The 11,057-nt window shown below is 40.0% G+C and overlaps 1 pseudogene; it reads left to right on the top strand.

Moving 5' to 3' along the window:
* Positions 1–1,076: 1,076 nt before the first annotated feature.
* LOC102745445 (10 kDa heat shock protein, mitochondrial pseudogene) lies at positions 1,077–2,007 on the top strand (annotated as a pseudogene).
* The last annotated feature ends 9,050 nt before the right edge of the window (positions 2,008–11,057 follow it).

Raw genomic sequence — 11,057 nt, forward strand, 5'->3', positions numbered from 1 at the left:
TTTATAACTTATATAATAGAGTTAGTAATCTTTATATATAAGGAGTACTTAGGAACCAGCAAATAAAAGACAGAACATAATTTGAAAAAGTGGGAAAAGTTCAGATATAAAAAATTTCACATAGGCTAAATATAAATAGAGACCATATGCATGAACGGATGTTCAAATTTGTTATTAATGATAGAAGGTCAAAATCATGCATTAAGAAATCCTATAAAATTAGCCAGTATAAAGCATAATGTTCAATGGGTGTCAGTGGCCTTGGAAGAGCAAATGGTAGAGGTCTGGAAGCTGGGTGAGGCTGAGAGCTTCCCAGCAGGTGCACGCCTTATGTGTGCGGCATCACCTGGAGGTTATGTGTGTGGTGTGGGTCAAGGATGAGGCCTGGGTGATCAAGCATCTCGGGCTTCCAGCCCAGACTTCTAAGGCCATGACCCTGAATAGCGATGTGTACGTGGAACAAGCCCATTTTATTTGTTACTGCTTTTATAAATCTGCCATATGGTGCTAATTATTCCCATCTGCATGAAAACTCAGGAAAATCCCCTGACTTCACCAAGAAGGATCACAATTCAATCTGGATTTAAAATTAAAGTTTCTGCACCTTCCCCACTGGAGTCTGTATCCAACCAGCCTGAGATCAGAAGCTTGCATTAGGAAAGGGAGTATGTTGGCTCACACTCTCTCTCTGGGTGCTTCTACCCTTTCTCTTCGAGTTCTCGAACTTTGGTTTCTGGTCCACTGAGTTGGGACACAGAAGATAAAAGGGGAGCAAGTTCTTACTACTTGTTCTGTTGTATTACTAGTGTTTTCTAGACTTGATTATTCTGAAAACTGACTGTCTTGTGGGATTCTTTGGAGAAGCCTATCTGTAGCTCTTTGGACAGGGGACACACATCTCTATTCCAGATGCTCACTTACCTCTGTAGCTCCAAGTTATTTGGTGATACCTCCGGCCTCTTCCCGCTGATGGTTCTTGGTCTTCCAGGCGGTCCTCCAGATGAAAGACAAGCATGTAGTGACTGTCTCTCCCGGGCCCCATGTAGCCCACTTCTTTCCAAGCCTAGAAAGCGGCCATGCAGGGCATTCCTCAATCCTTAGCTTTGCAGGTGGAGTCAGACACCAGGTTGCTGATTCCTAAAGTGCAGGGTATATGCATTATGCTCTCCAAGTCACCCTTTTGGCCTGAACTGAGGGGCAAGCAGGTGCATCCCTGTTCCTGGGGAGAGGGAGAATGGGGAAGGAAAAGAAGAGGTGGGATTCACAATGTGGTAATACATTTCTCCAAAAGCCCGACCCTGAAATCCACAATCTCTGACCTTTTTAGAGCTTTGAGATGTGTGTTGGAGGCAGTCACCGAGAGGACATGACCCCTAGTTGACCCGCAAGCCGGACCCAAGCTGGACCCAGCACCCAGAGGCTCCTCACCTCCTCTGTGTCCTCGGACTGTGTGCTCTGCTCACCTTCCCCGCTCAGGAAGCTGCCCAGGAGCAAAATCTGCCGAGCTCATGTGTTGTTCAGCCTGAGGGACTGCATACGAGCACTGAATCCAGGTAAGGCCTCTCTAGCCACTTTTAAGATTCTTACACTCGTGTGTGGAGATCCACTCACCTTGCGGCAGCTGAGTCAAACCTGAAAAGTAATTTTCTCGGCTTATTAAGCCTGCCACCGACCATCCCAGTGTCTGAGAACAGGCTACACACTGCTAGCAAGACAGGCATTTAGAAAATTTCGTCCCCTCCTCGACTGAGTTTTAGCTGAAAGGGGTGTAGCGGAAATATCAACCAAGAGGCGTTATGCTTCCAGAAAAATCTCTGGGAAAAGCATTGCAGGCAACGGTATTAAGTGTCGGATCGGGCTCCGAAGGAAAGGGTGGATGGATTCCGCTGGTTCGCGTGAAAGTCGGGTATCATCCTCCCAGAATAGGGAGGCACCAAAGTAGTTCTAGATGGCCAGGATCATTTCTTACTTAGAAGGGGTGATACTCTTGCAAAGTATGGAGACTGAAGTAAGTCACTATTGAGATGGCATCCCATGAAGCTGCCCCTTCCGCCGAATTCTGAAATCGGTCATCCCGTGAATATGTCCATGTCTCTCTTTTATAATAAGCTAATAACATCCAAAAAACAAACCAAAAAACCCCCACCACCCGCCAATCTGTAGCGGTCTCTCCTCATCCTCTGTGGACGGGGCAGTTCATGAAACAACATTCTAAAAGTCAAATGATTTCTCCTACCTTTAGCGCAGATCCTCCCTGGGACTCTAACCCTCCACTCTGGAGTATTAGGTCTCAATAGAAGTTTCCATTTTAATACCCCCTACAGCTATGACATATCTAAGAATTTATTAGTTAATTTTAGCCCACTGAAACCCATCTTGGAGGTCTGACCTCCAGAACTGTAAGGTAGTAAATTTGTGTTGTGTGAAGTCACTGTTTGTGGTGTCCAGCAATGGGATGCTAACACATAATCCATATGTTTGTGTCTTTCTTCCACGAGACTGTGAGCTCCTTAAGGGTATGGCTATTGTTTCATTCAAGTGCAGTAAAGTACAAAAGCAAGAATGTTTACGATGTTAAAGTTTGCCCTCTTTGAGTTTATTAAAGAAAGCAGTTCCATAGGAATCTGATGCATTAACAATCATTTCAGTTTTCTGAAGTGCCAATAAAAAATTGTTTATCACTTCTTTCATTAGTTACTTGCATGTAAATTTTATGTCAAAAGAGAAAACAGGTTTGCTTCCAAATTCAATGGACAGTCATATTAAACTTTAACTTATTTCTCCTCTCTGTCTGTCTTCATTCAGGTGCTTCACAAAACTTCTTTATAGAATCATGGTATTTAGGGCTTATGCGGTCCTCAGAGATTATGTATTCACATTTCTTCATTTCAAGACAACGTGCACTTTTAAGAAGTTAAAATTAACTGAAAGCTTGTGTCAGAGCTAAGGCTACAACTGATTTCAGGTTTGTTATTAGTTTTACTAAATTACTGTCTCCCATAACTGAAAGTGACAAGGGATATTACATGTACATATACATGTACATATCACTGTATGCAGACATGTGCACACACAGAATCTTCACAGACCATTAACTGATTCTGGAAATTGTGAGGTAAATCTATCTCCGAGGGACCATTTTTCCCCCAGCCAACCACAGGCATGCAGGTGGATGCAATAGAATGGCCATCTTTCTTCTCATGTGGGGTCTGGATGTGGAGTGTTAGATTTGTTATGTTTTATAGCTCACACGTGTTGCATATATTCTTTTGAGTATATCAAATATTCCTGGACAATAATATTTTTGAAAGAAATTTACTCTTTTAGAGACTTATAGTTTGGTGGTAGAAATTTGAAATGCACACAAGTAACTATAACAAAACTCATAAAGTCACTTTTGTTGTTGTTTTGATGAGTACTATCTACGGTTGCTCAATGGACGTGAGTCCATTCAAAATGCTGATAGTGAACAACCACCTTTTGAAGCAGAAATTCATCTAGTGATCGTTGGGTGTTCGTTGTATTTGTTAAATTTAGGCGTCTTCGTGACAAAGTTTTCATTTCAAAAGTGACTGTGGAGTCCAAGCTTTAAGACCCTTTGCCACAAGAGACATGTCAGGGGTTGATCATGGAAACCAAGTGCTCTGAAAGGAATGTTCTGAACACAGCAGTGTGCTGACAATTTTAGGCTTCTGGGTGATGTGCAAATTAGTCTGCACAAAGGTAACGTGCTAGGGCAGCAAGAATAACCAGTTCTTTCTTCCTTTCCTCCAGTATTTGGCAAATAGAAAGGGGAGCACCAATTTATCTGGACCTTGATTGGCAATTAATTATGCCTATGGAAGTGTGCTTCCTTCTGCTTCAGTATGTAAAACATTTCCAGAAATATCCTCCCCCCCCCCATTTTGCCTCAGATTTATTTACTCACCAGACATCTACTGAGCTTCTACAATATATACCAGATTTTTTTTCAGGCAATGGAGTTCAGCTGTGAGCAAATAAAAATCTTTACCCTTGTTGAACTTACATTCTAGACATAGCCAAGAGCACAAAGCTAATTTTCAGCATCAATTTAAGCATAACGTTCTACCAGACAAGTAAATAAATGCACAAGTTCTGTAGAATTGTGCTTCTCAAACTTTAATGTGATACAGATCACCTGGGGATCCTGTTAAAACATAGATTCTGATTCAAGTAGTCAGGATGGAATCTGAGATTCTCCATTTCTAATAAACTACTAAGAGTTTGGCCTAGTCTTTGAGTAGCAAGGCTAGGGTGAAGGCAAAAAAAGTGCCTAGATTTGAATTTAGATTCTGTTGCTTAAGCAAGCTCCACTTGGTGTCTTTTCTGTTTTGTTTTGGTTCTTGTTTTTTGATAATGAGGACAATTATGGTCATTATGATGATCTAGCTACAATTTACTAAACATCAACTATGGGCTAGGCACTGTGCTGAGTTTTTGACCTATATAGTTTAATCCTCACCATAATCCCTAGAAACTATGAATGACTGCTCTCATTTACAGACTAAAAAACAAATAAACTGTGCTTGAAGAGGTCAAGTAATTTATTAAAAGCCACTCACCAGGCAGGGGTGGGAGCTGTGCTCTTTGCCCAGTAGATTTGTTCATAAAATGAGGATGAAAAGGGAGTGTGATGGTGTGCACATGTGCCTAGGATTGTGCTTGATGTTTAGTAGGTGTTAAATAAATACCCTCTTTGAGAAGGGTATGGATATCATCATGAGTTGACAAGAATTGGGAGACGGGGCATTCTGGGAATCCCATATTTTCCCTTCCCACTAGATCCACTCCATTTGCCCAGAAGTCATTGTGATTGGTGGGCATATCCCCTCATTGTCTAGTTCCCATGGATCTGCTGAGAGTAGTTACCAAAGGGAGCCCAATCCAGCAAGCTTCCTCTCTCCCGCCTAATCCTTCAGTGGAACAAACTACTGACATCTCTTCCACTCAATCTGCATGTCTTAATCCTCTCCTAGCAAGACCACTGTCAGGGGCTCTGCACCTCCCTTAATGGTTGCCTGAAGCTGGGTGGAGGGAGGAGAGGCTCCATATGGCAGTAAAAGAGCATGTGTGTGTTTGTATTTGTTGGCAATCCACACAAATGCAATTTCCTTGGGGTCTGCTCCAGACGTCCAGAATCAGCATCCTGGACTTGGGTGTCTGTGTTTTACCAAGCTCTCTAGGAGACTATGGTGTAGCCTGAAGTCCGAGAAGCTCTGCTATAAAGCATCATTTTCACAGGAAAATGTGTTGCAAATTCCAGATGAACCATTTTGAAATCAGCATTCAGAGACGGCCCATTATTAGTGTAGGCAGTGTTGGCTTTATGAAGAGATGACCCCTTCTTTAAGGTAGAGGGCTATGGGCGTTGTCTCCAAGGGCTACATCACGAAAGCCTCCCCTCCACCTCTTCCAACCTCAAGAGAATGATTTAGCTGGACATCCTTGGTCAACATAAGGGTTCCAGGCGCATCTCATTTATATATATAAATGAAATTACAGGATGTGCAGAAATGCTGAAGTTTGTTTTTCTCAGAATTTGGGTTTTTTCCTGCCTCAACACCCTCCTTCAGCAATTATTTTTACTTTCCTGATGCCTATATGCAGAAGGACAGACTATTAGTACGGTTCATGAAAATGCACATGCTTATTTCTTCTGTTGCTCTGTTTTCGGCTTAGCTCAATTAACCCGACTGTTAGGTACCACTTCCTCCCCAAACCTGATTGATCAAAGGTAAATTCAGACCTTCAGGTTTGTGTATTCTTGAAGCATTCAGCACAGGCTTTATCACACATACATTCACTGGTTATTGATTAATAGAGGAAATGCTTGAGGTTTATTTTAGAAAGCAAATTCCTCAATGCAAAAGAAAAGCTCTCAGAATAGGAAAAGTAATAAAGTGATTCCATGCAACAACAAACAAAAAGCAAAAACAATGACCCCATAGCTTTGTTTTACTTCAGTGCACTTAATATTGCTCCCCGCTCCTGATCCTGAGGGGTGATATATATACTCATAAGTAAGGTGGCGGGCAGACCTATATTCTAGAAGATGTATCAGAATCCCTGGGCATCAAGGGAATACAGTTTGGAAAAAAAAAAACCCACAAGTGATTTTGTAATGCCTTGGCTGATAGTCACAGTTCTACACCAGTGATAGCTTGTTAGATATATAAGAATAGAATAAAATCTAATTCATGCTACCCACAAAATCATAAAATTCCATTTCTTGGATAAGAAATGAAAGAGACTTATATATAGGAAACTACATACTTTTACTAAGGGACATAGAAGGCAACTTGAACTGAAGTCCAGAAACACTATTTTGAAGAAGATTCTGCTTGAAGAATTACCAATTTTTAAAGAATTATTGAAAAGGCTTAATGCAATTTTAATAAAAATCCCAGCGATCGTTTTTGCAAACTTGCTAAAAGTATAAAATCTACTAAGAATAAAAGGATAAGACTATTTGAGAACATTAATTTAAGGCTATTTAGTTAAAAATATTCAAGTGAGAGTAACAAGATGGGTTTTACTCAAATATACATATGAATTTTGAGATGATAAGAAACCTATCAAAAATGGACATGCTTTGTCATGAATCGGAATCTGGATTCAGTGCAGGCTCTGTGTTCTACTATTCTTCCTTGCAATAAAAACAAAAATGATAAGGAATAAACAGTTGGAAAAATTCTCATCAGCTCGTGTTTATATCTTCTGAACAAACCAACCATGGCTTTAAGATCAATAAGTATTTTCAACTATTTTAATGGCCAAGTTTCTGTTATTAAGAACTCAATTGTCTGTGCTATGTGCTGAGTTCAGCTTTCAAATCCAAGAGCTCTATCCCAGACCATTTGAAAGGAGCATCTAAGAGATACTTTTGAATGAGAACATTTGTTTAATAAATTGGGAACATATATGAATGATTTTGTCCTGCTTCTCAAGCAACCACCTTACTGTGTCCTTGATGATCAGAGCTCCTCTGGACAGATTGGTCTTTCTGATTCCACCATGCTGTTCATTCCTAGGGTTTAATAGAGATTCCAGAAACAGCTTTTAGTAGTCAATGAGGATAGTTAGCTCATTTGGAGGTGGTGTAAATGAAATCAAATCCTGACATGGAAAAAAGAGTAACCAAACAAGACCAAGAAGAAAACCCTTCCCATCACATTATTCTTAAAGGCATACCTTGATATTTTGATAGGAGGGTGGAAATTCAAGGAATGGCAACACCTTCTTGAATCTATCCTATCATGATGGAAAAAGACCTTTTCAGGAGAAACTCAGAAATAAATTTGATTCTGATTTAGGAAGTAAGCCCTCTGTTGGGGTAAGTCAAATGATAGAAGGTGTGAGAGGCTTCTTATATTGCATTTGATCAACAGATGGAAAGAGGGAGTCACAAAATGGAGCCTTAGGTATTCCGGTTCTGGTGTGAGTTTGAGGATGGGAGCCTTGTGGTGTTGACGTGGCGTGGGAGGAGATGATTGCTGGGAGTGACTGAGGGGCGGAATTGTATTAGGAGTATAGTGCTTGCATAGACTGAGTTTAACGTGGCCATTTGGGGAAAGAAGAGAAACATTAAAAGGTAAAATGGGGATATAAATTGGATGTACTTTATGGTCTTACAGGAAACAGATTGCACTTGCCAGAAAAGGATTCAATAGAAAGTATTCTCAAAGACAGATTACATTGTTGGGATTGGGAGCTATCATCAGTAAACATATGGGCATAAAGAAATAAGAAAATTAGAAGGAAACTGGTGTAGACAGTCTTTTTTTTTTATTTTAAGTAATCTCTACACCCAACATGGGACTCAAACTCATGACCCCAAGATCAAGAATCACATACTCTACCGACTGAGTCAGCCAAGTGACCCAAATGGAGTCTTAAGATGCCTATAAACCAAATGCAGTACATAGGAGTATTTATTCTTGATTTGCACAAACTGTAAAAAACATATTTATGAGACAATCATGGAAATGTGAACATAGTGTGGATATTTGATAATATTAAGGAATTCATTATTTGCTTGGTTTTTAGGGGTGATACTGATATTGTGGTTACATTTTTAAATTTTTTTTTTATGTTTTAAAGCTATGTCATAAAACATTTCCAGATGAAATGATATGATGTCTGGAAGTTTGCTTTTTTTTTTTTTTTAAAGATTTTATTTATTTATTCATGAGAGACAGAGAGAGAGAGACAGAGGCAGAGGGAGAAGCAGGCTCCCCGTGGAGCAGGGAGCCCGACGCGGGACTCGATCCCAGGACCCTGGGATCATGACCTGAGCCAAAGGCAGACGCCCAACTGACTGAGCCACCCAGGCGTCCCTGGAAGTTTGCTTTAAAACAATCCGTTGCTGGTTGTGTTGGGAATAGAGATGAAATAAAATTGGCCATGTAATTTAAGCCAAAATATAGACATTTTGGCTGAGAGATCTTTGGGAGCTCCACTACTTTCCCAATTTTTGTGCTTGAAAACTTCAAAAAAAGGTTTTTTTCTAAAAGATTTTATTTATTTATTTATTTGAGAGAGTTTGAGAGAAAGCATGAGCTGGGTGAGGGGCAAAGGGAGAAGTAGACTCCCCATCAGTGGGAAGCCCAACACGGGACTTGATCCCAGGACCCTGGGATCATGACTTAAGATGAAAGCAGATGCTTAACTGACTGGGCCACCTAGGCAGCCCTAAAATAAAAGTTTTAAAAAGAAATTAGTAATAAGATGATGAAGTAAATCAAACTCAGGGCATTGTAAATTTTGTATCAAGTTTAGGAATACTTTTGCCATGTAAGCCAGTCCCAAGTGGGTTTGCTATTTACATGTGATTTTAAGAGAACCTGACACATTAAAGAAATGGACAGGTTAGCTACATGGAAAAAATGAATTATTTGTTAGTAAACAACTGGTAAAGGTATCAGAGGAGGACATAATGATAAGCTTTGGCGATGAAACAAGGGCTTTTTTGTGTCTTCCTGAGCCATAGCAGCAGAGAACATATAATGAGAAGGAGCCCTGGGGTTCCCTGAAATGACAGTTTACAAATTCAAAGCAGTGATAAAAACTGTTACTCATACCTACTGCCTAACACAAAGAGGGAAGAGTGGTAACAAAGACCAAAATGTACTTTGTAGGATAGCATCACGTGAAGGATTTATGTGTATTAGGACTTGATGTGTTGGTATGAGATATTGACAAACTTGGGTCAGGCTGACCTGAATTCAAATCCTGCTTCCACTATTTGCAGGGAGAATGTGCACACACAATTTATTCTCTGCATCCTTACTTTGTGAAATCGGTGTATTACCAATTTTGTAGTATTTTTGTGATGCCATATGTAAAGTGCTTAGCAAGTTTGCCCTACCTTCTGTTTGTGAATTGCTCTAAGACTTAATGTCTATATATTTTTTTTTTTTTTTTTTTTTTAGAGAGAGAAGTTTTCACAATTTTTAATACTGGGCCTTAACATGCTAAGTAAGATGGCCACAAGCGCCATCTATTGATTAAATAGAGTCAATGCCTTGGATTAAGAGCGAAATCACAGGCAAATCTCCCAATCTACGTTCTAGTGGCAAATTTGGGTAATGGGATAGTTCCTACAAAATATCTTTGTTAAAATAGATTGTGAATATGAAAATATTTTAAATAGCAGTAAGTGTTTTTCTCATAAGAATAAACCGCATGTCTGTGCGCTTATGGAATTAAGTTCATAGAACAGTTACATTTTCAAGCTATTAAAAAAAAACAAAAAAAACAAACCCTGCCGGGTTTGCAACAATTCTGAATATAGCCGTGAAGTGTATTTATGTTTTAATGGTATAGATTTATGGACCTGTGTGTGATCTGAAATACATAATATTATTAGGTCATTTAAAGCTCAATTTTGACTTCAAAAACTTGTTTAAAGCTGCAGTCACCAAGAGTATGTGATAGTAGATGGAAAATCATTGGTGCTCTTGAAACAATGCCAACATCTGAGCTTCTGTCAAAGCATCTTATAGATAAAAACCGGGATGCCATTAATATCAATTCTAGGCACAGGCTTCCTATTAAGATTATTGAGGTAATTTTATAAGCAGGATTCTTTTTTCTCTATTATTTCAACCGTCTCCTTTGTTTTGTGTCTGGAATGAACATATAAAAGGCAGTAAGCTGAACCATGTTATAAGATATGACAATTGTTTCTTTTTTTTTTAAAGATTTTTTATTTTTTATTAGAGAGAGAGAGTACGAGCAGGGGGAGCGGCAGGCAGAGGGAAATGGAGAAGCAGGCTCCCCGCCGAGCAGGGAGCCCGATGTGGGGCTCGATCCCAGGACCCCAGGGATCATGACCGAGGCGAAGGCAGACACTTAACCGTCTGATCCGCCCAGGTGCCCTATGACAATTGTTTCTAATAAGAGATACACTACTTGCCAGACTTAATGAAATAAAAGATCCCAAGAGGCAGAAGCAATTTAAAATTATGATTTTCTGATTATAAAGCAGAGCAAGATGAAAACAAATCAGGGACAACACAACAAAACACGGTCTGTTTAATAGACTTAAAATGGTGATTTTTCAAAATGTGGATTCCTGATCAGCGGTATCACTATCTTCTGGGAACTTCTGCAATTCTGAGACTCACCTCAGACAGACTAAATCAGGAACACTGGGGATTAGCACTAGCCATATGTGTTTGAACAAGCCTTCTAGGTTATTCTGATGTTTGTTAAAAGTTGACATGAGGAGACTATTCTCCAGGATATGTCTGCACGTCTCAGATCAATTTTTGTTCCAGATTATTTTCAAGGATGCTTGCATAGCAGACCAAACCCTCTGCCTTAGAAAAGAGTGGTAATATCTCTTTTCAGGAGACAGGGCAGGTTTGTTCCTGGCCAGTGTAATAAAGACGATGTCCCTCTCTGGGGCCGAGATCGGATAGGTTTGCTAGCAGCCCCCTTTATAGCATGGGGATTCCCTATGCTTGGGGCTCCTCATCGTGGCGTAGACCCATTGTATGTGCAACGCACACCTGGGTCAGCTTTCACATCTT

The sequence above is a fragment of the Leptonychotes weddellii genome, chromosome 6 (genome assembly GCF_054177405.1).
Source record: "Leptonychotes weddellii isolate Sample4059 chromosome 6, ASM5417740v2, whole genome shotgun sequence".
Classification (NCBI taxonomy): Eukaryota; Metazoa; Chordata; class Mammalia; order Carnivora; family Phocidae; genus Leptonychotes; species Leptonychotes weddellii.